The following is a 27571-nucleotide window of genomic DNA, read 5'->3' on the forward strand; positions in this document are numbered from 1 at the left end:
GTTATCTCTATTATGTCAAAGCTCAGACTAGAATACTTTGTCTTTGTGTCTACATTTCATTCAGTAAGGCTCACAACAGGTAAATCATACACTATGCCTTCTCTCAAAGAGTTCATGGAGTCCCTTACTTTTGAGCAAGATAAACTCATTGGCATGTGGAAAATAACATATCTAATTCAAATCAAAAAAATCAGCAATAAAAAGACAAGGGAAAAGCGCATTCCCATCCAAAGAAGGAAGGGTACACCAAGGCCTTCAATGACTCCTCCGGCTCCAGAAATGAGAAAGGGAGGAAATGAGACAAATGCACCTATTGTCACCGAGAATTCCATCCGGAATCCTCCTGCATGAAGAAACAAATTGACCAAATGGAAAAAATCCTTCAGAAGCACAACCTTGGGGACCACATCCCTGAGGGCACCAAGAAGAAAACTGAGGATCCACCACATGGGAAAGGTAACAATTTTCATGCTTTAGTTGCAATTAATTCTTCCCCTGATGCATGGATTGTAGATTTTGGTGTATCATATCATATGGTTGTTGCAAAGAAAGTCTATTCCTCTTTGGATGCATGCAAAGGACCTCCCATCCTCATGGGAGATGACTCACCTATTGAGGTCACCAGAAAAGGTAGAGTGGAACTTTTACATGCAAGCTTTGAAGATGTGCTTCATGATCCAAAACTTTCGGTAAACCTGCTTTCAATTTATCAAATCATGCATTCCGACACCAGAAAGAGAGTGGAATTCACTCCAGATGCAGTGAACATATATGACCTACATAGCAGCTCCAAAATTGCAACTGGTGAGGTAAAGAGTGGAGCGAGATTGTATACATTTTCTGAATTTATTGAATCTAAATCCTCCTTATTTCTTACTATGTTACGAGGACGAGAAACGGGGAAACGAAAGGAGAAATGACAACGGGACGAGAAACGAAGTTTGGAGGTTTCGCATTCAAGAAACGAGGAGAGAGAAAAAAGCTAGAAAAATGTGAAAAACATAAAACAAAGTATACGTCATCGGCATTCTCCAATAATGTGGTTCACACATAGTTGCTCATAGTGTTTTGTTGCTCACATAGAGCATTCTCGAATATTCATAGTAAGAAACAAAGCTTGTATTGCTTACATAGGTCATTCTCAAATACCCATGTTTGATCCTCTAATAGTGAAGAAACCTTTGGCATTGAACTCAAGCTTGATTTGACCTTTCCATTTCCACTTGATTTGGACCTAGTGAGAGTGGGATTTTTTTGAAGGCCATATCCCTAGAAATTTCTAGATGAGTACATGATCTCTCATATCATGTGTATATTCTCCCATATTATTTGAGTAGACCTCAAATTTGGGCTATATTGTACTATTTGGTAAGCAACTACTAGGATGTAGTTTCCCTAGTTGGGTAATAAGATGGTGAAGATTGAATTGAGCTCCATTGGGATTGGGGAATTGAGCCAAAAGTAGAGGGTTGTTTAGAATTACTACTACCTTCAACTATCTTGCTATAGGAAGAAGTGTTGCTCCCTCCACTAACATTTTGCATAGAAAAAAGAAAGGGTTGAAAACAATAAACGCTACAACTAGACAAAACCTAAAAAAATTTACCATCAAACTTTCAAAACTTTATTGTTAATCCATTATAATAATAATTAATCTTCATAATAATAAAAATAATATATAATATAACCGTGTGCATTTAAATTTATAGTTTTGTATAAAGAGATAATTTTTAAATATAAATACACTAAAACTATATAAAAACTCTACACTAAATACACTTTTAAATAAAACCAACATGAAAATTTAGAAAAAATAATTAAAACATTAAAAAAACATAACAATAACCAGCACATCCCAATAATATAATTTTAACCAACAAAATCCCTAAATAAACATTGTTAAAGAAATTTTACGCTAACTGCGACAGACCATAAAACCGCCCCTAAAAACTATCTACAAAACGAACCAGAGCAAAGTTTCTTAGAAAACCAACCTTTGGAATGAGATAAGCGTTACAAATAAATAAACAACGTTTTTCATAAAAAAAAACCATTCGTTTTGGGAGAAACCGGTTTCATGCATTGAAAAACGAAAAGACACTACAAAACAGCGTTTTCGGTACCCTTCCGTTTTCTTTGCATTTTTTTCCGGAAACGAATGCTCCCATACCGTTTCTGGTAACATAGCAGCACACTCCGCACTTCCCTAGTTATCCCAGCCCCTTCCCCCACTCCTCGACGCATGATTCCAATCAATGCAGTTAATGGAATTGCAAATCTTGAGCTGGAAGGACGCACTGCAGCTTCTAGCAGAATTCCGACGCAGGCCCAGGGCTCGCCGCTAGCATAACAATGCCAGCGATGATGGTCCATTGCCTTGCCAAGTCTTCATGAACACGGTCAATGCGATCTAAGGTTAGCATTGGATACCCAGTTACCTAGTTTATTTTTAATATTCCTTCTGAATTGTTTAGGGAATATTTCTATGCTCTTCTTGTTTATGTTTATGTTAGGTCTGTGCTTGACATCCACATTGTGTAGGGTTTGATGATATAAGAAGTTTATTTTTAGTGTTCAATGTTTCGGGCATTGAATTTGCTCGCCATGAGTTCGTACAATTGTATTTATAATGGGTTTCAATTAATGGTTTGGTCTTATATTCTCTTGGTTTGTCGAGTACTATGAAATTTTTTCTATTATGTTGGCTTCATTGCTTGAAACGTAATATAATGCAGGTTTATAATTGTATTATAACTTGAAACAATTTTGGTTTTTACTGTTGTTATTGCTTTTTATAAACTTCATGATGGTAATAAACATCTTTCAGTACTATGCATGTGTAGACAGTATAATTTTATTAAATTGTGCACATGAAGCACCACTTGCAGGGCAACTGTTAGGGTTGTGTACACGGTTAGCATATTTTTTATTACACTAAATAAATATTAGATAGTTTTTTTAATGAGATAGAGTAATACATTGTAGGTCTCCTTGTAATTTAGGTTTGACAACTGGATATTAGCATATTTTTTATTACACTAAATAAATACTAAATAGTCTTTTTTAATGAGATAGAGTAATACATTGTAGGTCTCCTTGTAATTTAGGTTTGACAACTAGATCTTCGTCATTAGATTCACTTTTCAATATACTCATTTTTTTTTGTTTAGAATTTCAACTCTTAGCTTCTATGATAAATATCGGCTTGTTTCTGAATATGCAGGCAATAAATTGATCAGGGCTTTTAGTGAATGTGGAGAAAACAAAAATTAAAATCCATTACGAAGGTGGAGAGAAAGATCTGTCAAAATTTACGTTGCTGGTTTCAAACTATTGTCCCTCTAATCTACTTCCTTCATGGGACTTTATGAGATGCTCTTTATGCTATGCTCTATTATGGTTTGGTGAACCTCTCTTTCCTAGGTATATAATACTACTTTTTTGTAGTTTACTTGTGATACATTATTCTCCTTAGGATTTTAAGGAGGGAAAAAGAGTTTGTTTAGTCTGATTACTTTCATTGGACTTAATGATCAATGTGATTTCTATGCTGGGAATACTTTTTAATGTGGGTGTGGAATTGTTTCATTGGAGATCAATGTGATTTTTACTGTTGGAATTAGCTTTAATGTAGATGTGGAATTGTGTCTCATTTAAAAGTACATTGGAGACATATCAATAAATAATAAATTCAACCATAGAAATTTAGCTTCATATGTTTTAGAAATAGAATTTGTGTAGTATATTATACTTTTTATTTAAACTTTACCATGAATCAATTCCTATAATATGGTATATTATATTGCTATTAAAAATAATAAATTTATTGTATTATATTGTTATTAAAAATAATAAAGTTTTTTTTGGCCAGTCTTCCACCATGTCATGCTTTGTCATGCTTGCTTAGCTGCTAAGTGACCAAACTCTCGTGCCAAAGCCTACAGCATGTGTAAGCATGTGTAAGTCTTACACATGTTGTAGGCTTTGGCACGAGAGTTTGGTCACTTAAATTATAGGTATATGTAGCAGCTAACCAAGCATGAGAAAGCATGAGATGGTGGAAGGCTTGCCAAAAAACTTTATTATTTTTAATAATAATATAATACAATAAACTTATTATTTTTAATAGCAATATAATATATCATATTATAGGAATTGATTCATGGTAAAGTTTAAATAAAAAGTATAATATATTACACAAATTCTGTTTTTATGAATTTATTATTTATTGATATGTCTCCACTGTAGAGACACAATTCCACACCTACATTAAAGAGAATTCAAACAGTAAAAATCACATTGATCATTAAGTCCAATGAAACAATTCCACAGCCACATTAAAAAGAATTCCAAGCATAGAAATCACATTGATCATTAAGTCCAATGAAACTAATCAGACTAAACAAACTCTTTTTCCCTCCTTAAAATCCTAAGGACAATAATGTATCACAAGTAAACTACAAAAAAGTAGTATTATATACCTAGGAAAGAGAGGTTCACCAAACCATAATAGAGCATAGCATAAAGAGCATCGCATAAAGTCTCATGAAGGAAGTAGATTAGAGGGACAATAGTTTGAAACCAGCAACCTAAATTTTGACAGATCTTTCTCTCCACCTTCGTAATGGATTTTAATTTTTGTTTTCTCCACATTCACTAAAAGCCCTGATCAATTTATTGCCTGCATATTCAGAAACAAGCATATTTATCATAGAAGCTAAGAGTTGAAATTCTAAACAAAAAAATGAGTATATTGGAAAGTGAATCTAATGAGACCTACAATGTATTACTCTATCTCATTAAAAAAGACTATCTATTATTTATTTAGTGTAATAAAAAATATGCTAACGGTATACACAACCCTAACAGTTGCCCTGCAAGTGGTGCTTCATGTGCACAATTTAATAAAATTACACTGTCTACACATGCATAGTACTGGAAGCATAGTACTGCAAGATGTTTATTACCATCATGAAGTTTATAAAAAGCAATAACAACCCTAAAAACCAAAATTGTTTCAAGTTATAATACCAGTATAAACCTGCATTATATTACGTTTCCAGCAATGAAGCCAACATAATAGAAAAAATTTCATAGTACTCGACAAACCAAGAGAATATAAGACCAAACCATTAATTGAAACCCATTATAAATACAATTGTACGAACTCATGGCGAGCAAATTCAATGCCCGAAACATTGAACACTAAAAATAAACTTCTTATATCATCAAACCCTACACAATGTGGATGTCCAGCACAGACCTAACATAAACATAAACCAGAAGAGCATAGAAATATTCCCTAAAAAATTCAGAAAGAATATTAAAAATAAACTAGGTAACTGGGTATCCAATGCTAACCTTAGATCGCATTGACCGTGTTCATGAAGACTTGGCAAGGCAATGGACCATCATCGCTGGCATTGTTATGCTAGCGGCGAGCCCTGGGCCTGCATCGGAATTCTGCTAGAAGCTGCAGTGCGTCCTTCCAGCTCAAGATTTGCAATTCCATTAACTGCATTGATTGGAATCATGCGTCGAGGAGTGGGGGAAGGGGCTGGGATAACTAGGGAAGTGCGGAGTGTGCTGGCTGGACCTACTGGTATTCCCGTGGCTGCATCAACTGCCACACATTCCAGCTTCAGAGCATAGCCCACATCATCAGCTGTTGGTGTATATGTTTTTGAACGTCCAACTTCATACCATGTCTCATCGCCACCCCTTTCAGAAACAAGGCAGAACCATTGCTTAGAGATGCATTGTGAATTCCTGAACTTGAAGTTGAACCAACCAGACCCCCTGTGCTGCCTAATCCCCCAAATAATTCATCGTCCTCAGTTCCATTCTCATGCACTGCACTGGCCGCTCGTGCATGCAATGCACGGTGATGACCCCATGAATCTGAATAGCACTTTGGTGAACAATGAAAGCTTCTTGAAACAGGTATCTTAGCCTTCACACATTCCATGCACTGTATAGTGGCTAGCTCTGATGGATGGACACTGCATACTGCAACGTTTTTGTCACTCTGAATAATACGATACCATCTGAATCTGAGGTAGTAGCCATCTACAGGTGCCGATTCAGATTCAGAAACATCATCGCTTGTAATGGCGTTATCTGGACGACGAGAGAGGACAGAAGGCGTAAGCTCGCAACCCACGATGGGAATCTCGTAGGGAAGGTGCAGGTGTAGTCGGCGCACGCTCAACATTCTTCCTGACCCCGCTTCTTCTTCTTCCAATCACAAGACTCGAAGACTCGAACCCTGAACCTGTTACTACTCTTCTCCTGGCCGAATCCTGGTCTCTTGGTGTTTGTGAATCACTTTTCTAGTGCCTTTGCCCGCGGATCAACATCAGACGTCCTCAGACGTCCTGGAGAAGCCAAGCCAGCATTGCGACCTCACCTTTCATCTAACATTTATTTATATGACATTTATTTTAATGTAGGAATATAGGGTTTTTAAACCGACTCTCTTATGGAAAGATCACATGGGAGTTTTGAGGTCGACCGGTTTAGAATCCTTATTTCTTGATCTCAAAATTTCCATATGATTAATAAATTTAATTAAAAAAGTAAAAGAATCTAACAATTTTTTATTTGTAATTATTACTAAATATTTTAGAATATTCTATACAAGTTAAATTCTTATTATCTATTTAAATTAAATGGATTTTCAACAATTGGAGATTCTTAGCTTGTAAATATGATTTGTTAAAATATCATGGCCAATAGCATGGTATACTAATACCACATTCTCAAAAAAACATGTTTCATGTTCATATGACACATATTTTATATGACTATTTTCTTTTAATTAATCAATTTAATTGAAATGATATATTGAAATAAATTTTGACCTTCGATATATGAATGTTCTAGAACATTTTATGGAAGTTAAATCCCTACTATCCACCTAATAATTATTAGTAATTAAATTAAAATTTTGGAAGTCCTATTGCAAAACACACATACCTATCGACATAATAAATCAAATAATAATGCATTAAAATGAAATATATTAATGTAAATTCATTTTAGTTTTCGATATTAACCATTAAAAAAATAACCCTGGATTTGGGTGTCACGTGGCAGAGGGAAACATTTATAACCTCAATGGTTGACCCGCTTGATGTATTTAATCCAAGGGAACTACATTGCCTTGGGCTTGCCCCCTCGCCGGTCTATCACTCCAACATATGCTACAATGGCACCCTCCTCTCAAACAAGAATTATGGTCGTTCAAGCCATTGTACACTCGTTATCTTGTTGGAAATTATGGCTCACGCACAAAGAATGTTAAGGGCACCACAAATAGGGGAATCAACTGGCAAAAGCGATGGTTGTTAACAATCAGAGGTAATAAAAATCAAAATAATTTGTCACAGTACTCCTTTGTAGCTACCAGGTAAAGGAACATGGTAGAACTCTCAGGGGTAATAGAAGCAGAGGTAGGTTGCCTCTTCCCCCCTCATATAGTTAGGGAATAGAGCAATTCAACAAGAGTATCCCCCATTGTTATTGTGCATAGTAGCATACCTAGAAGCCCAGACAATGCACATCACTGGAGACAATGCATGGGCTATCTGCAATATCCTAGGTAACCTCCTCCACAACGAGGAAGATGCCACTATTTTGTTTTAGGGATGTGTGTGGGATTTGAATTTTCACCTTCAACATGCATTGGTTGCCCTGCAAGGCGCTGCGAGTACCTTAGGCCTCCAACTCCATGACACTTCTTCGTCCATGATCTAGATTGGATCACTATATTTTTTTTCATCCATCTCAATGCTTTCAAAGTGGAAGAAATGGAGGAATAAACTCATGGGACCATTTATAGTGGTGAGGCCTAATTTGGAAAATTAGGGTCTTAAACCTCTCACGAGAATTTAGAGGCATCAAACAACTTTTTTTGGGGGTAAAACTTTGTTTCTTTAGCATGAAACAATATTTTCATATTGTACATACAAATAGCTTTCCAACAGTGCAAGAACCTCATCAACCGGAGTATGTATGCAAAAGTTATGTCGATTAGAAGTTGACCTTCTTGCTTTCACCACCATAATTTGAGAGGATGCCACATCAGCCCCCATTATTCATGGAAAATGGGCAAGCCACGTGATTATGGTGAAGAAGGCTATAGAAGAATCCATATTGTAACTCTGGTTAACATTTGAGGTAGCCAAACCTAACCACTAGTAGGCTCTTGGGTTGTGTTATAATCGAGCCACTACGATGAAAAGGGGTTCCATTCTTTCGAGTGATTATCTCCATATAAGAGAAAAAAACAAATGAGAGGGATATGATATAAAACACACAAAGATGATATATGTACTATAGTATCCCATGGGCCAAAAACTATATTTCCTTGTACTCGTAGCCATTTTCTATTCAGAGGAAGAGAGCAAAGCAACCTCACCTTCTAGTTGGGTTTTCTCCCTAAAGGGTTTCCTAGGTCATATCTTCTGTCAAACCATGGTTTGTGAATTTTATTTCATTATTCTCTATTTTCTACTTAATTTTAATTTTTTATGCATATGCAATTAACAATAATGTACAAATCCAAATTTCTAAACACAAATAAAACCCTAAGAGTGTAAATTTCAGATTTTTATAGTTTTATCAAATCTATTGTGATGAACTATCCAATGGAATGTAAACGAAAATTTACAAATCATGTCGGTATATTATGGATATTTGTAGGGGATCTATATCAGCTAGGCCAAAAGTCGTAAAAACCTAATCATAGTTGATGCATCTATAAATGACCCTTGTTATCCTACAAAGGAAAGGTTTTTGCAGCTGGAAGTACTAGTTACAGATATAAGTCGTAATATGAATCTCCTCATGTCAACCTTGAGCAATAAGCTCGGGATATTTGGAGATTACGAGGGTTCTAATGTAGAGGAAAAATCAAAGGGGAGATCAAGGGACTGGGAAGAAACAGAGAACAAGCCAAAGAAAGGACCCAAAAAAGATCAGTCTAATTCAAATATTGTGAATAATTCATAGCCCATATTCAAAATGGAAACAAAGGTCGATATCAAGTTATACCAATGCAAGATCGATTCTATGAAACTAAATCATTGGTTGTAGTAATAAGAAGTAATAAGAAGTTTATTTCAGTGTCCATCATGCTTATGAAGAATAAAACATTTCATTTGTGTGGTTGAAATTAGAGGGTCACGCCTTCACTTGTTGGGAAAGCCACATGGATACTATAGCAGCAGACTTGAGGCATAAGAAAAATAAATGTGTAATAATTTTGGTATTAATGAATAAAATATTTGAATCATGATTACAATCCTTCGTGGCAGTGTGCCTATATAGGCATTGGCTGACCACAAAGGTGATTGGACACCAATTTTGAACATAACCCTCTCCATAATTAATAACAAATAATAATTGATTAAATAAACAAATAATTTAATTAATTAAAGCCAAAATTGATCTCCCACCTGGAAGTTGTGGTCAACACGATGCTTATCATGTCTCGCCTTGTACTTGGCTTGACTCTTCTCCAACTTTTCTCGTGTCATCTAATGCACCAACTAAATCTATTCAATGAAGTGCTTGGCCTTATCTATATCATTGTGTCCATCCACCACAACATCTTTACCAAAGATAAAATCTATGGGAGATTTTGGTAAATATCCCAAACATGCTTCGAATGGAGATGTTCAAGTTCATGAATGCTAGGCTATGTTGTAGGCATGTTGGAATTAATGTAAGTGTTCATCCCAAAGCTTAGGATGCTTGCTACAATATCCATAGAGCAGATGTACTATTGTTTTATTCACCACTTGTGTCTGGCCATCAGTTTGTGGATGAAATGTTATGCTCTTGTTCAACTTGGTGTCGATGAGTTCCCATAAACTTGACCAAAATTTCCTGACAAATCGAGAATCTTGATCATAAATAATAGAATTAGGCAGCCCAAAGTGTACCCATACATTTTGGAAGAATATATTTGTGGTTTATTCAACTTTAACCTATTTCTTATATGGAATAACCACACACATTTTGTTGAGACAATCCACAACAACATAAATATAACCATGACCTTTATTTGACATTAGTAGTCCTCCTACAAAATCCATAGAGATACTTTCCCAAGGATGAGAAGGAATAATAAGTAGAGTATACAAACCCAACTTTCTATTAATAGGATTACGAGACTAATAACAATACCTCTGTAATTGTGAGACTGTTTTTCCCACACCAAAGTGGCCAACAATAAGAGAATTATGAGCTTCCCTTATGATGTTGACTCGTTCACCCTATGGAATACACAACTTGCAAAGATGATACAACAATTTTCTATGAACATGATAATCCAACTCTTCAACGAGATGGCCTTCAATTAAAGTTGCATAAACATTTTTAAAATCGTCATCTTGAGCTTATTGTTCAATATAAATTTCATACATGATTGAGTTATTCTTAATAAAGGTAGATGCAATGACAATAGGCCTTGAAAACATATCAACAACTTTGTTGTATATACCTTTCTTGTACTTGATTACCAAATGGAATTGTTGTATAAATCCCATCCACCTCGAATGTCTGGCTTGTTGTAGCTTGGTTTTTGATTGTAAATATTTCAAAGGTTGATGGTCACTATGAATAATCATTTCTTTACCCATCAAATAATGCTTCCATTTCTTCACTCTTTGTACCAAAGCATACAACCCTTTATCATAAGTTGGATAGTTAATTACTGCATCAGTAAATGTTTCAGAAATATAACAAATAAGCTTACCATGTTGCATCAAAACTCCTCCAATGGCATAATCACTTGCGTCAGTTTGAATCTCAAATGGCTACTTAAGATCTAGAAGTGCAAGAACCGGTGTTGTGTTGATTTTCTCTTTCAATGTATTGAAGGCATTCTACTACTTTGCTCCCCACTAAAATACATGTTTCACACTTATCAAAGCATGTAATGGAGCTGCAATAGATGAGAAATTAGCAATAAACTTTCTTTAATATTGGGTTGCTCCCAAAAACTCCTAACCTATGTCACATTATTGGGTTTAGACCAATTCACAATGACCTCAACTTTTGATGGATAAATCTTCAATTCACCCCCTCCAACAATATGACCCAAATAAACTAAAGGGGTTTTCCCAAATTCACACTTAGATATATTCTAATATAATTTCTCTTTCTTTAAGGCATTTAAAACTTTCTTAACTTACTCTTCACGAGTCTTACTGAAAATCAGAATATCATCTAAGTAGACTATGACAAAATCATCAAGGAATGGTCTCAACACATCATTCATAACTCTCATGAATGTGCTATGTGAATTACAACACCCAAATGGCATAACTAACCATTCAAACAAACTTTGCCTTTTCTTGAAAGCAGTCTTCCAAATATCACCTTCAACAATCCTGATCCGATGATAATCGCTTCTCAAATATAACTTAGTGAAATAAGCAACCCCTTTAATTGGTCGAGAAAATCATAAATACGAGGAAGAGGATAGCGATTCTTTAATGTGATTTTTTTCAAAGCTCTAAAATTCACATACATGCGCCATGTACCATCCTTCTTTGGAACCAAGACAATAGGAGACCCACAAGGATATGTACTTGGTATAATGACCCCTTTTTCAAGTAGCTCTTGAATTTGCTTCTTGATTCCTGCATTCTCCAAAACTAACATTTTGTACGTGCCAATGTTTAGAAAAGGTGCATCCTACTTCAATTGAATCTCATGTTGGATTCCTCTCATAAGAAGCAACCCTTCAGGTTCCTAAAACATCTTATCATATGTGTTAACAATTTCAGCCAAATCATACTTTAGTTTTGCATCAGATCCTTGGAAAGCTTAAGATTCAATAGTATCTTTTTGGATTTGAGCATCAATAATACAAAATTCTTACTAGCATTTACAAGCCATTTCATTTGACCAACACTTACAAGAGACAAGTTCATCTTATTTCGATGTGCTCTAATGATATACTCAATTCCATATTTAAAAAGATGATATTTGTTCTCATGATGATAGAATATGGATTTTCGGTCATACAAGTATGGACTCCCTAAAACAATTCCACATAAGTATAATGGTTGTTACACAATAATTTGTCACCATTGGTCACCGTCCCTATCGCCCCATTCCCATACATTGGAGGACGCATTCCGGGACCTGTGAGCAGTGACATAACCCAAAAACACTTGCATTATGTTCCCCTGAGTATGCACTTCATGTTCCCTGAAGACACCTTCTGCAAATTCTCCCTGAAAAGTGCTCTTTTTCCATTGGCGCAGGTCCACAGTATCTTACCCGCGCCAATCACTGAGATCCTCAAAAGAGGGTGTGACCATTGGCGCTCTGTCACAGAACAACACCCGCGCGAGCCCAGTTTAGTAATGATTTTTGCCAAAAGCACGCCCGTATGATTTTTCCCTTCAGATCACGAAGCCTTTTGAGGGAAAAAACCAGTGGATAGAGGTCGAGAGTCATCATCTATCCTTGACAACTATCCACAGTAGCTTTTCCGAGATAATTCCAATCCACAATGGGTGTCCTGGTTCATCGAATCTTTCTACCTTCTCCATCTATAAATATTTGTCCTCATGCATTAGACAAGCTAGTGCTAGTTGTTGAGTTTTTGAGTTCTTGGAGGAATGCTAGTTGTAATTATCATGAGTGATAGTGAAGCATAGAGAGGTTATGCTGCGAGAGAGGAGGTACATTGCAAGACACATATAGTTGCTCGCCCAGCCAGAGGAGAGGTTCAACGTGAGAACCTTGGTTGTAACTTTTCCTGTCTATTATTCATTAATGAACGACTGTTATTATAGTTCCAATCTCATTGTCTATTATAGTGATGTGTGATTTATTTCCTTTCTGACTGAAATATAGTTGTGCCTTGGTGGATTTTATGTTGGTATCTGTTTCTTCCTTTGCATGTGCAGGTGTCCGTTTATGATCTGCTGGAGCGAGGGAGCGGGAATATCAACTCTGCTTTGACTACAACGTTGGATTCCAGGTTGGTCTTTTTAATTCACCTTTAATGTACAACTAGGAACTTGCATGGCAGCGTGGTTTGATTGTGGCTAGTTCTGTTTTAGACTAGTGGGATCGCCTCTGTCCGCAGAGGGGATTTACCTATCCAACAATTTGGCGACTCCGCTGGGGATTAGCTATTTGGAGTTTGTCTTGCATGTTAATTTTCTCTTGCCTATTTGAGTGAATGAGCTTTCTGGGTCAGTTCTGAGATTGTTATTTGCTGTTTGATCCATCTGAGTACGGTCGACCCGACCCTGGGTTGCTTTATTTATTTTTTAAGTCAGCAAACTCTGTTGGCGCGGTTTTTTATATGACAGTCGCGCCAATTGGCGCCAGTGGCCAGTATACCGCTCGCGCCAATAATCAATTAGCGCAGTTTTCTTCCTGACAGTCGCGCCAACCCTGTGAACTTGTTCATTTGCTTGTTTACAGCCTCTCAAGCTTGGGTTTCCTGTTTTGTTCAATCATCTGAATGTATCAGAGTCTTTTTGACTGGTTTTGATTCTTTTTCTGGAAAATTATTAATTTGATTTCCTTTGATCATTACTTGGAGTTTTGTCTCGATCTTTTCACAATTTTGCATCTTTTTGCTTTCGTTTTTGCAAAAAAGTTTCCCCCTCATTCGCTAAATTGCGTATGAGTGTTAATCGCCTTTGAGTGTTTTTAGTTTATGATCTTTGGAACTCTCACCCGTTTTTCTTGGTTTGCACTTGATTGGTTCTTAGATTACATTAGAACCATCGTGTGTTTGAGAATTCTCTTGCATAGATCACACTTGCATAATTAGAGTTCTCATTTTCAGGATATGAATGCAAAGTGTGCATAGATTACATTTGCATATTTTGGGTGTTTGCCAGTTTCTGTTTCGGTCTTCTCTTGATCCAGTCAACTTTTTGGATACTCTTTTGCATCTATTTGGTGGTTGAAGCTTGTTTTTGGGTTATTCGAGCACTTCACTTCTAGCTTGTTTGTATTTTGCTTGACTTCATTTGAACTTAGATCACATGGTTCATTGAAGGTCTGTGCGCTTTTCGTTGTTTTGACAGTTCATTTTGGTATTTCGGATTTGGCTCTCCTTACATTGAGTGATCTTTGTTTGTTTATGCTTGTTAATATCTCATGCAATTTGTTTAAATGCCTTATGCCATTTTAAAAAAGAGAAAAACAAAAGATCTTTTTGCATTCTATTAGTTAGCATTTGTTGTTATTTGTTGCTTATAAAAAGAAAAAAGAAACGAAAAGTTTTATTTCTTGTTATTAGCTGCATTAGGATCTTTGTTGTTTGCTTATTATCCATTTTGTTTGTCTGAAAATCTCAACTCTCCTGTAGTTAGAATTCATTGAACGAAATGATATAATTTTGGCATATAGTGTGCATTTAGTAAGTTTGAGATATCACATGCGGTAGGACCAAAAAACTGAAACTTAATTGAAGATCAACTGTAAAATAAACCAAATGAACCTAACAACGCATTGGAACCTAACGCACATATTCTAGAGGTCTAGGCTAGAGACGTGTTCCGGCGTCTTTAAACCTGGTAGCTTACCGTTGAGTGGTTGGGTGATTCCTCCACGGTGAAACGATAGGTGCCAATACGGACTGAGCTCCCACGTACCGTCGCGTATATACGGGAGACCCCACTAGGCTATCATCCTTTATCCATAGGAAGCCGAGTTTGCCGCCTTACAAGCCGTAATGCACTGAACACAGCATTCGGGAAGATTGACTGCAGTACGGGAAGTCCTTGGTTTTCATCTGATTGCCAAGGTGTATAAGCAGTTTTACGGATTGTTTGGTAAACCTTTTACCTAGAGTCTCTAGAGTAGTCACTTTTGATCCTTTTCGGAATCCCTAAAAGAAAAGGTGCTTGTGAGCATCTTGTCACTTCGTGCTCATTAAACATTCGAAGGAGACTAGAGTCATCTTTTGTCCTTTTCTCGACTCTTAAAATATGAAAAGGTCAAGTCGTGTCTTTGCGTCTTAAAATTTATTGGCCACGATAACATTTCCCAATTAGATTTTGTTTGCGTTAGCTTGAGTAGGGTTCTTTCTCGTTTTCAATGGCAACCTTCCCCGAGTCTACCGGCCAAGGTGTTCCCCCGGATGGAAACCCTAGTTCATTTCCTTCTTTTGGAAATGCCGGTGCTCCGTATATGGCAACTTTGTCTTTTCCTGGGTTAACCATCGGTTTGCCCGTATGGTTTTTTTCGACCTCGGTAGTCCCGAGTGTGATGACTCCTGTTCCACCGTCTCCTCCACCCGAACAACATCATGTTGATTCCAAGGTGGACCTCTCCCCTTCTTCGCCTATTTCGGCATCCTCATCTTCTACTTCGCCTGGTGAACCTCTGGATTCAAGTAACCAGGTGGCTAACAAGAAAAAGAAGAAGAAGACCAAGAAGAAGAAGACTCCTAAACCAGAGGTTAAAGGTATAACCCAAGTCGAGCCACCTTGTGCTCCTCCACGGAAGGTCAAATTTCCTTGTAAGTTGTGCAAGGAACACCACCTTCTCCGCGATTGTCCTGGCATTCCCAGGGTGTTAGAAGTATGGTCTCATGATCCGGACCGCCCTGCATCGTCCTTTGGAGATCATGGCGATGTTACCTTATCACCTGGAAATGGTAAGGGAAAAGAGAAGATTGGAATCCCTTGTAAACTTTGTGAAGGCAATCATCCCCTTCACCTTTGTCCATTCATGGATAGAGCCTCTATCGTCTTGGAAAGTCTTACAGCTCCCTCACCCCAACTTCTCGTTGGTTATCAACATCTTTCTGCAATTGCAGAACGTTCCCCTGTTGACAAAGAAATCAACCAAGATTCCTCTCTTGTCCAGCCTCCTCTTCCTGCATCTAGCTCTGCCAAGCCTGTTCCAGACCAACCATTGGTCGGAAAGAGTTTCGACTCGAGTTCACCACCCGCCGACCACTCTATTTCGGAAGAGCATCATTCTCATGTTCTTCTCGTCTCCTCAGATTCTCCTACATCTGGAAATACCCCTACATCTGAGAGTCCTACTGCGCAGGGGGGAAATCATACGATTCCCCCACCAAGTATTTCAGTCGCTTCCTTCGACTGGAGACGTTTGACTACCTTCCGCCTCCCATCTCATGTGCCTTTTTGGGTCACGGTACACGCCTATGACAAGGCAATACCTGGCACTGTTTTGGATGAGGGTGCATCTGTTAGTCTTATGTCTGCCACTAATTGGCAAGCTTTGGGTTCCCCACAGCTTGTGCCCGTAGCATCGAATCTGACTGCTTTTGACGGAGGAACTACTCGACCATTAGGGATCCTTCCAAAGTTCCCCATTACTTTGGGAGGCAAGACCGTCTATATAGACGTATGGGTTACCCAAGGTGTTGTAGATTTCAATCTTCTCCTTGGTCGTGACTATGTTTATGCCATGGGGGCCCTTATTTCTTCACTTTTTCGTGTGGTTTGCTTTCCACACGATGGAAGAATTGTGACTATCGATCAATTATCATTCGTTCGTCCACGGGCCCCCCCTGCTCAGTCGTCATCCCCTCCTGGTTGTCATCCACCAGTTGCATCTGCCCCACCACAGGTCAACTACGTGGCCACCTATCCCATGCCTGTAACCAGCGATGCCGCTGTCGTGCATAGTGTCCTGGGGGCATTGGGCCCTGATTTCCAAGATGTTGACCTTCCTTCCGGAGCGGCACCCTTGGAAGTCTCCGCTTCCCATTCATTACGATGAAGTCGAGATGGAGCACAGTTCCTTGTCTTGTGTCAAGCTCGCTAAAAAATGAAACAAGGAGTCTCGAGGATAGTTTTGCCAATGTATCAACCTCGTTAAAATAATGAAACAACTTGTATCGGAGCATAGTTCGTTTTCCTATGTCAAGCTCCTTAAAAAATGAAACTAGGTGTCCGAGGATAGTTTTGATCTTGTGGCGCCCTCGTTAAAAAATGAAACAAGGGTTATGAGGATAGTTCTTTTACTGCGTCAACCTCATTAAAAAATGAAACAAGGGTTATGAGGATAGTTCTTTTACTGCGTCAACCTCATTAAAAAATGAAACAACTCCCTTTCCAAATCGAGTCTTTTGATTAAGATCTCATAAAATACAAGTCGAGTCTTTCATAGATCTCGAGAGTGAACCTTCATTCCATCCACTTTGTTGAATGTAATGAAGCTTGGGGGGCATGTACCTCGATTCAAGTTGTTATTTTGGGGGCATGCGAACTTATAACAAGCATAGTTTTTCGTTTCGAGCTTGTGTAAACATGAAACCGAAACTAAGCAGAGTTCTCCATGGTTCAAGCTTATGTAAAAATTAACCCATACCTGATTTACATCTCGTGATTGCCTTTTATCTACTAAATTCTGTTAGATGAGCCTTGGTTGTTTCATTCCATCGCCACCATCTCTTTGGCCGATCATATGCTCTCACTTGGTTGTTTATCCTTTCCTGAGGAACCGCAGCGATGAGTGGTTTTGTTAGCCAGCCTCTTGACCATTACATGTTTTGAGCAGTTCCACCATTACCGGAACCAGTTGCTACCCTTTATACCACTCGTTCCTTCAGGACGAGTCGCCTTTACGCTCTTTTCTGACTCGTAAAATATGAAAAGATTGCCGAGTATTTTTCCTTTTTGACTCGTTAAAGAGAATAAAAATGGAGGTCTGCTTTTAGCTCTTTTCTGACCATTTAAAAATGAAAAGATTGTCGAGTTTTCCCTCTTGACTCGTTAAACGTTAATAAGCGGTGGTCGTTTTAAGTTCTTTTTGTCGACCGTTAAAACGTAAAAAGATTACTGGGTTTCTTTCATTTCAAAGTCGTTAATGGTTACGAAACAACGTGGTTTTGACCTCTTTTTTACTTTTTCAGGTCGAAATCACTAATTATGAAAAGTACTCCTCGATCGTAATGGTTGGGTGGTTCTTTCGAGCATTATTTTATACTTTTTCGGGCCCGAGAGACACAACTTTATGAAAAAGGACACCCCTGGAGTTTCCTTTTTGCTGTCTTTTCAAACTCTCTAAACATGAAAAGACGCCGAGTTCTTCCTTTGTCAGACTCGTTAAAACTTGATGACATCGGATTTTATCGAAATAACACACCACAAGCATATGCTATCCCCATCAAGCTTGTTAAAAATAACTAGGGTACTCGCCGGAAATGGCAGGGGAAAAGAAAATTTTGGAACCATAATTATTATCGTGTCGGCAGTATGTCGCTCTTGAACATGGCACTTTTCTGCTTTCGTGTCCAGGGTGGGGATATCTCATCTCATATTTTTCACTTGCTTCCATGGACTTGGGTACCCTATTTGACCTCTCATCCACTCATAGCCTCGTCATCATGACCTTTGATACATTGATGTCAAATACTGCCAATTCCATTAATGTGCCGCCGATATGTTCAAGAGAAGTTGACCTCTACAAAGAAACAACCTCCCTTTGATAGTTCATACAATCTTGATTCACAAGATTATCTCTCTGTCTCGTGTCGATGATGTGGGAAACATTATGGCCCGCCTTCGATCAAGGTCCCTTCCTGTCGACTTCAGCTCATTATCGAGGAAGCTGATCTAGAGACTCCCTACCGGTGCCTTGGAGCCTGCATGCGTTAATGGCAGGTTCTTCGTGTTCGACATGAGGTTTTCATCATTGGCCTCCGATCGAATGATTCTACGGGTGTTCGACTTCAGCTCATTAATTCGCACGCCGTAGATTGTACCCATAGTACCTTGAGGGCCATTGTCATTATTGGTGGTACCTCTCGCATCTGTTAACAGTTTCCACTATTGACTGGTAATCAGACGATGTTCATGCATGTTCGACTTCAGCTCATATATTCGCATGCTTGAACTTGTACTCTTGTTCGGGTTGAGATGGAGCGCAAGACCCTGGATTGTGTCTGTTGTAATCCAGGCGTGATTCTTGATACATGACTCATTCACTTGATGGCTGCGACCATACTTGAGTCAATTCATTGATCCTAACCAGATGGCTGCGTCCATACTATGGATATAGATTATTTATGTACTCTCTTATGGATGGCTGCGACCATACCACGTACATCATGTAATTGAACTATCAGTCGTGCAGATCCTCGGCGGCAACTATATGTGTGTTCTTGTGTGCTCTTGTAAAGCATTTCACCCCTCTCTCTACCTCTCGGACTTCATGCTTCAGGGGGCATCTGTTACACAGTAATTTGTCACCATTGGTCACCGTCCCTATCGCCCCATTCCCATACATTGGAGGACGCATTCCGAGACCTGTGAGAAGTGACATAACCCAAAAACACTTGCATTATGTTCCCCTGAGTATGCACTTCATGTTCCCTGAAGACACCTTCTGCAAATTCTCCCTGAAAAGTGCTCTTTTTCCATTGGCGCAGGTCCACAGTATCTTACCCGCGCCAATCACTGAGATCCTCAAAATAGGGCGCGACCATTGGCGCTCTGTCACAAAACAACACCCGCGCCAGCCCAGTTTAGTAATGATTTTTTCCAAAAGCACGCCCATATGATTTTTCCCTTCAGATCACGAAGCCTTTTGAGGGAAAAATCTAGTGGATAGAGGTCGAGAGTCATCATCTATCCTTGACAACTATCCACAGTAGCTATTCCGAGATAATGCCAATCCACAATGGGTGTCCTGGTTCATCGAATCTTTCTATCTTCTCCATCTATAAATATTTGTCCTCATGCATTAGACAAGCTAGTGCTAGTTGTTGAGTTTTTGAGTTCTTAGAGGAATGCTAGTTGTAATTATCATGAGTGATAGTGAAGCATAGAGAGGTTATGCTGCCATAGAGGAGGTACATTGCAAGACACATATAGTTGCTCACCCAGCCAGAGGAGAGGTTCAACGTTATAACCTTGGTTGTAACTTTTCCTGTCTATTATTCATTAATGAACGACTGTTATTATAGTTCCAATCTCATTGTCTATTATAGTGATGTGTGATTTATTTCCTTTCTGACTGAAATATAGTTGTGTCTTGGTGGATTTTATGCTGGTATCTGTTTCTTCCTTTGCATGTGCAGGTGTCCGTTTATGATCTACTGGAGCGAGGGAGCGGGAATATCAACTCTGCTTTGACTATAGCGTTGGATTCCAGGTTGGTCTTTTTAATTCACCTTTAATGTACAACTAGGAACTTGCGTGGCAGCGTGGTTTGATTGTGGCTAGTTCTGTTTTAGACTAGTGGGATCGCCTCTGTCCGCAGAGGGGATTTACCTATCCAACAATGGTACAACATCAAGCTCTACCTCATCAATAAAGTTTGTAGTGATGGAAAATTTAAGTTTACATTTTCTTGTCACTTGCAATTTGGCATTGTTACATACCCAACCCAAAGGGTAAGGTTTAGGATGAGGTATAGTTTCTAAGTTTAGTTTCTTGACAATAGCTTCAGACATAAGGTTAACTTGAGATCCACTATCAAACAAGGTATCAACTTTGGTATGTTTTGGAATGATTCTAATATGGAAAATATCAATTCTTTTTTTTTATCATTTTGAGACTCAACAGGCTTACTAAAAGAATTTTCGCTTGCAATAGAAGCTTTACCTTTCATTCCGATGACTTTGATTTTGGTCTCATCACCTACATTAGATTCTAAATCTTGTTGAGTTGTTGTAGCAGTATTTTATTTCCCCTTGTTGTTCAAGTTCTTTGGTCTCATTTCTGGATGTAGTTTCCAACAATGGTCTTCATCATGGCCTTCTTTTGGGTCCTCCCCGGGACGCTTACAAGAGACTTAGCCCATAATATTTAGGACAACGAGCTGATCACAGTGGTACCATTTACTGGTCAACCTCAATTTTCGGGCGGTCCCAATATTTTTTTGGAGTGAAATTTAGTAGCCATAATCTATGCATGGTAGAAACTAGAGCTCAAGTCATGGCCAATGAGAATATCGAGAAAATTGAAACAACATTGGATTCGTTCAAGGAACAACTGAATAGTATTTCAAAAATGCTTGAACAATTCACCAAAGAGAATGACAGGTATCATTCGGAGGTGCCTAGTATTGATGAACACCTCGAAGGAGAATCTAGCCATCATATTCACTTCCATGGAAATCACCAACATTCTAACCCTCAGCTAACCAAGATGGACATGTATATATTTGATGGCTCTAATCCATAAGTATGGGTAGCACAAATGGAACAATATTTCACCTTGAATGATATCTATGATGATCAAACTAAACTACGTGTGGGAGCCCTTTACTTGGACCAAGAAATTTAGCAATGGTGGCAGTCGCATCGGAAATGTTATCCCGGGAACAGAATGTGGCACGTGTTCTCAAAAGCCCTTTGTGACCACTTTGATAGAGAATCTAATTTTTTGGGTTGTCTCACTAAGCTTTGATAGACCAGCACAATAAAAGACTACATTGCAGACTTTCAGACATTGGCCTTTAAAACGGAAGGTCTAGGAGATTAATTCTACTTGGAATGTTTCATTAATGGTCTCTAAGAAGCCATCCAGGCACATGTCTGAATGCACCACCCTCCTACATGGTTAGAAAATTGCAAAAAGGTTGTCGAGGTAGAAATTGCCTTAGCTTCCCAGTCTACTCATCTAAATTTCATAGCCAAGGGGAGTTCCACCCAGGCTTAGGGCCCTACGCAAACACTTAAGGTTCAAAAGGTGTATCCAACAGAAATGGTGGAAAGAAGAAAACAAGGATTGTGGTAATACATTGATGAAAAATACTCACAGAGGCATAAGTGCAAGGAGCCAAAAATATTTCAAATTAATGCTACTGGTCATAACTCATCTGGGGAAGCCCCACCCCTTGGGGGGCCAAACGATGAAGTTGAGGAGATGCAGTAGGAAACTTATCTCACTACATGCTTTGGCAGGTGTTTCTTCGCCCCTAACTCTCAAAATCAGAGGCTTTCTTAAGCATTGCCTTGTAGTAGTACTGATTGATAGTGGTAGCACTCATAAATTTATCTATAAGCGAGTCGCCAAAGCTGTTCATTATTTTGTAAGGGCGGGCTCTAATTTCTAGGTCCTTATTGGTGATGCAGGTACAATGGAATGTGAAGGCCGATGCGAAAATATTAAACTTCAGATGGGAGACTACCACCTAAAGACCCACATGTTTGCAATTAACATGGGTGGTTGTGACATTGTCTTGGGTGTTGAATGGCTTCACACACTAGCCCCAATCACAATGGATTTCCAGGAGTTATATATGAGCTTCAAGTAGAATGACCACATTCATACACTCCATGGAATATAGGTAGGTGCGCCTTCTATCATTAGCTCGTTTCGAATGGAAAAGTTGTTGCAAAAAGGCTATCATGGAGTCATCGCCCAGTTTAATGCCATCCAGGCCATAAAATCCACTCCTCTTCATATTCATCCTGAGATGCAATAGGTCTTAAACTACCACCAGTAGGTATTTGACAAACCTAAAGAGCTTCCAACCTCTAGAGGGGAACATGATCATAGCATCACTTTGGTCCCAAGGCCCCAACAGCCTATTGTGCACCCATATCAATATCTTTTCGCCCAAAAGAATGAAATTGAAAAAATAATCAAGGAACGCCTTAAAGCAGGTATTGTTCCTCCTAACATCAATCCTTATTCATCACGAGTGGTCATGGTGCTAAAGAAATACAGTGAATGGCGCATGTGTCTAGACTTTTGGGCCCTCAACAAGCTCATTGTCAAAGACAAATTCTGTATCCCAATTGTTGATAATCTTCTTGATGAACTACATGGTGCTCAATTCTTTACCAAGTTAGATCTTCGCTCTGGCTATCACCAAATATTCATGAAAGAACTAGACATTCCCAAGACTGTTTTCTGCACTCATGAAGGCCATTATGAATCCTTGGTCATGCCATTTGGTCTCTGTAATGCTCCATCCACCTTTCAAAGCCTCATGAATCAGCTGCTGAAACCATATATTCAAAAAATTTCCCTCATTTCCTTTGATGAAATTCTCATCTACAGCCTAACCTGGGAAAATCATCTTCATCATGTAGACTTGATCTTGCAACTGCTCTGGAATCACAAATTATTTGTCAAATTGTCCAAGTGTTCTTGTGGATCATGAAGGGGTCAGGGTTGATCCCAAAAATATACAGGTAATGTAATATTGGCCCCAACCAAAAACCTTGAAGAGTTTGAGGGGATTCTTGGGTCTCACTGTCTACTATCACAAATTTCTCTACAATTATGGCTGTGTTGCTAGATCCCTCACTAACCTTCTCAAGAAAATATCATTCCTCTAGACTAATGCAACACAACAGGCGTTTGTGGCTCTCAAATAGGCCATTTGTTCCACTCTAGTATTGGCACTACCCGACTTCACCAAATCTTTTGTGATTGAATGTGATGCTTCAGGTACTTGTATTGGTGTTGTCTTAATGTGGGAAGGTCGACCCTTGGCTTTCACCAGCCAACAAATGAGTGGGAAACATCTGTGACAATATACCTATGAGAAAGAGTTGATGGCCATCTTACATGCAGGATACCTGTTGACCATACTTCTTGGGACAACATTTCCAAATCCGCACAGACCATCAAAGCCTAAAATATTTTTTGGAGCAACGTTTGTCATCACCATAGCAAAATAAATGGTTAGCCAAAACGTTGGGATATGATTATGAGATAATTTACAAGAAAGGGTGTGACAATGTAGTAGTGGATGCTTTATCGGGCCAATGTTAGGATGAAATCACTGTAGAGTCGTTAATATACCATTATTATTGTCACTTGTGAACGTTTATTTCACCAATTTCTACCATTCTTCATCATGCCATTTATTATAATTTATCATTTAAATCCATTTTATTAATTATTTATGCTCTCATGAATAAATATTATTTATTCTCCTTTATTTCTAATAAATTGATTACTATGCATTATTTTACCAATGATAGTGCTAATAAGTTGGTTATAACATTATTCACCATTTTTAGCCTCCAAGGTAACTTCCAGATTGAAGATTTGATTTTTAAATCAGCCAACTCAGAAATTCGCTGGTTTAAGGAGTGACAGTTTTGCGGTTAAGATTCTGAGAAAATGAAGACGAATTTGGAAAATCCGGAACATGGGTTTTGTCCAGAACGGGCCCAATTATCTTCCTAAGGAACAGTTTTCCCAAATTCGGCTTGTACAGGGAGAAACGCAGGGTTCTTTGAGCACGATTTTTTGAGATTTGCTGTTGCGGCCGCCCTCCAAATCTTAGCTGCAAACCCAAATCCGCCTTGTTCTTGTTGATCAATGGGTTAGAATCAACCTAAATTTGTAAGAGAAATCACGATTGTAATTATCTATGCTCTGATCTTTCTCTATTTAATGAAACCAAAGATCAGAGGGGGGGGGGAACCACTGTTGTTGTAATTATAAGTTTTAGAACAACTTTGATCATGGAGTCCTGTTGAGATCTGATTTTGTATACTTTTGTTAATGCAATTAATATAAAGGATTTGGTGTTCAATTCGTCCCTGCATCTGAAGTAAGTTACGGCGGTGCCATTGGAAGCTACGGGCCCGGCTCCAACGGACACTTGCCGTTGTATTGTTATACGGTAAATTGTGTTTGGTTTGCTTATTTCTATTGTTTCAGCAATCTGATATATCTTTCATATGATAGACTATGCTTTATACTTAATATCTGAATCTGAATAAGTTCTTTAACTCATGTCTCTGTATTACGCGAAGTGAATCTATTTGAATTGCATCTATTTCCATAGCAAGATATTTGTATAAATGTTATCATCATTGGATTCATATAAAATAAGTATTTGCGAGGCTTGAAGACAATATTACTTTGTTCAGAAACGTAATCATATCATTCAATACTTTCAGATTGCTATATTAATGTAAATCATGTACATACGGGTGATAGTTGTTGTTTCGTAATTCATTAAGGATTGTTGTTCCATTTGATTGCTGTTGTTCCATTTGATTATTGCTGTTCCATTTTACTGCTGTATCATTTATTGCTGTCCCATTTCCATTTCGCCGTTCCGTTTTACTTTCTGCTGATTTATTTACTTGCCTTTATTGCTTTGGTGTGAGAGAAGGTCTAAAGCTGTAGTGAGTCAGCAAGTCGCTGCTTAGCTCCCAGATCTTTGGTCCATGCTCTAATTTCCATTCCATTTACTTGCATTTACTGTTTTAGTGTGGGAGGAGGATCAAGGCTGTCGTGAGACACAGCAGACGCTATTATGCTCCCAGATCCATGATCCATACTCTAATTCCTTTTGCATCAATTTCTAGAGGAATGAGTTATTGCTACTATATCCTCGATTGATGGTCGTTTGAATGAATGATTTAGTTTAGAACATTTCAGTTTCTTTCTTTAGATTTTGTTTCCAGCTTTCATTTACTTTTGGGTTTTAAGCACTATACTGCGAAATATTACTCTTAAGTAAATAGCCGCCTCAGACAGAGTACACTCTTGAAATAAAAAGTCATCCCTGTGTTGATAATTAATGTGAGGTAATTAGGAGTTCACAAGACACCTTTTTATCGCTCCACATTTTGGCGCCGTTGCCGGGGAGAGTGTATCCATTTCTAAAGAGTAGTGTGAATCTGATGAGTTCCTGCTAGGGAAGAGTTGGATCTTAAAAACGGAAGGTAAGAACCTGCGTACGAAGCATGTAAAAGCCCTGCTCCACTGTCCGCTTTCCTAACAGATTCGTTGTTGCTTTGTTGGGTAGAAATAGATGTTTGAATTTTTGAATGATTAGGAAAAATAGAAATTTTTTTAAAAAAATGAATCACATGATTTCACTTAAGTGGTGATGTAAGCACCACCCATTTCACTAACTAATTGACAGGAACATTTGAAGAGGGAGCCTTGAAGAAACACATGAAGAACATCTTATATTATGGTAAGAAATGGCTCACGTTTCTACTTTTGAATTTCCTATCAAAGATCAAGGAGGAGTGACACAAATGCACATAATTCCCCCATCTTTACCAAATTTTCATGGTTTAGCAAATGAAGATCTAGATACATTTTTATTTGAGTTCGAAATACTTTGTAGAGGATATGATTATTGTACTAATGATCAAAGATTGAAAGTGTTTCCTCTTACTCTAAAAGGAGCAGCTCTCCGATGGTTCATGAGCCTAGGTGGGAATTGCATCCAATCATGGGAGGACATGAAGAACATATTCTTGAAGAAGTAACAAGACTATTGCAAAGCCAATGAAGATATTTTCGATATGATACAAGGGGAAGACGAAAGTTTGGAGGACTATGTAGATCGATTTCATTACAACCTTCAAAAATCAAAATATAAGCATTTGGAAAAAGAGATCTTAAAAACACTCCTTCTTAAAGGAATCAAAGATGAATTTTTAGAACTTTTAAATCTGATAGGAAAAGGTGATGTTTTTCAGTTATCATATGATGATGTTTGTGAGTTGTGCATAAGGTATTCAAGAGGAATTTCCAAGGCTGGTAAGAATTCTAGAGATGTTTGTTCTTTCTTTTCCAAATCTGCTACAAGAATAGGAAACATAAGAGCTGAAATCAATGTGTTATTTGAACATTTTAAAGTTGATTTTACTAGCTCTCTAAATGAAAAATTGGATGTTTTGCAGGTTCATAAAAATGAAGAATCTGATGAAGTGTTTTGTTCTCATGACCGAAAGGAGCATCTCATAGATACTCACTCTTCCTTATCTAGGATGGAAGTAGCATATCAAAGAGGTGAGGAAGCTGCAACAAGGCCTACAGGTATGGTTCAAAACACTTTTTCTCCATTGTCATACTTGCATAATCCATTATGGAATGCTAATGTGTTAGGGCAGCCATGTCAATTTCAATATAACCACCTATCTTGTTTACAAGTTGGGCATGGTTCATCTTATGATGGCATGACTACTCTCCCTCATCTTGTAGCACAAGCACATTCTCCATATTCTCCACCAGCTCTTTCACAACACCTTGCTTGCCCATCAAAACCATTCACACAACCCAATCAGCCACATCATCAAAATGCTCCATTCCATACACATTTTCCTGCTCAACTAATTCCACACCCTCACCATAATAAACTAGTACAACATGCTTACAATGTTGAGCTGGCAAATTTACCCACCCTTCCCACCCATTCTATCTCACATGCGCCATTAAAGAAAACCTACAATGAGATTCAAAATGTTTCAAATGCAAAAATTGTAGAAGCTATGGAAGGAAATGAGGTTTCTTGTAGGATGCATCAACAAGTTATTTTAAAAGACCAAGGACTTCATGATCTGATGGATATGCGAAATCAAGAAAATAAAGCATACATTGAAGATTGGTTTCACTCAATCATTTGTTTGCAACATCACTCTATGCTTCAACAATTTTTGATATCATTTTTTCAAGGGAAGCCACCTCATACCCTAATTTTCATTAACATCCATTTTTCAAATTTGGGTATGCGTATACATGAAGCCTTATGTCGAAAATGGCTTCACTGGAAGTACTCATACACGTAGTCATATTCATCCTTCAATCAAAGTAGGTTAGTGAATAAAATAAAACAAAATAAGGACATAAATAAGTGCATTTTGTTCTTTTGTAAA

At 38.1% G+C, this 27571-nt stretch overlaps 1 pseudogene; it reads right to left on the reverse strand.

Moving 5' to 3' along the window:
• Positions 1–5426: 5426 nt before the first annotated feature.
• Positions 5427–6214, reverse strand: LOC149189932 (carbon catabolite repressor protein 4 homolog 2 pseudogene; annotated as a pseudogene).
• Between the last annotated feature and the right edge of the window lie 21357 nt (positions 6215–27571).

This window comes from Pinus tabuliformis, chromosome 3_1 (assembly GCF_031772625.1).
Source record: "Pinus tabuliformis cultivar Carrire ecotype Pingquan chromosome 3_1, CPIR1, whole genome shotgun sequence".
NCBI lineage: Eukaryota > Viridiplantae > Streptophyta > Pinopsida > Pinales > Pinaceae > Pinus > Pinus tabuliformis.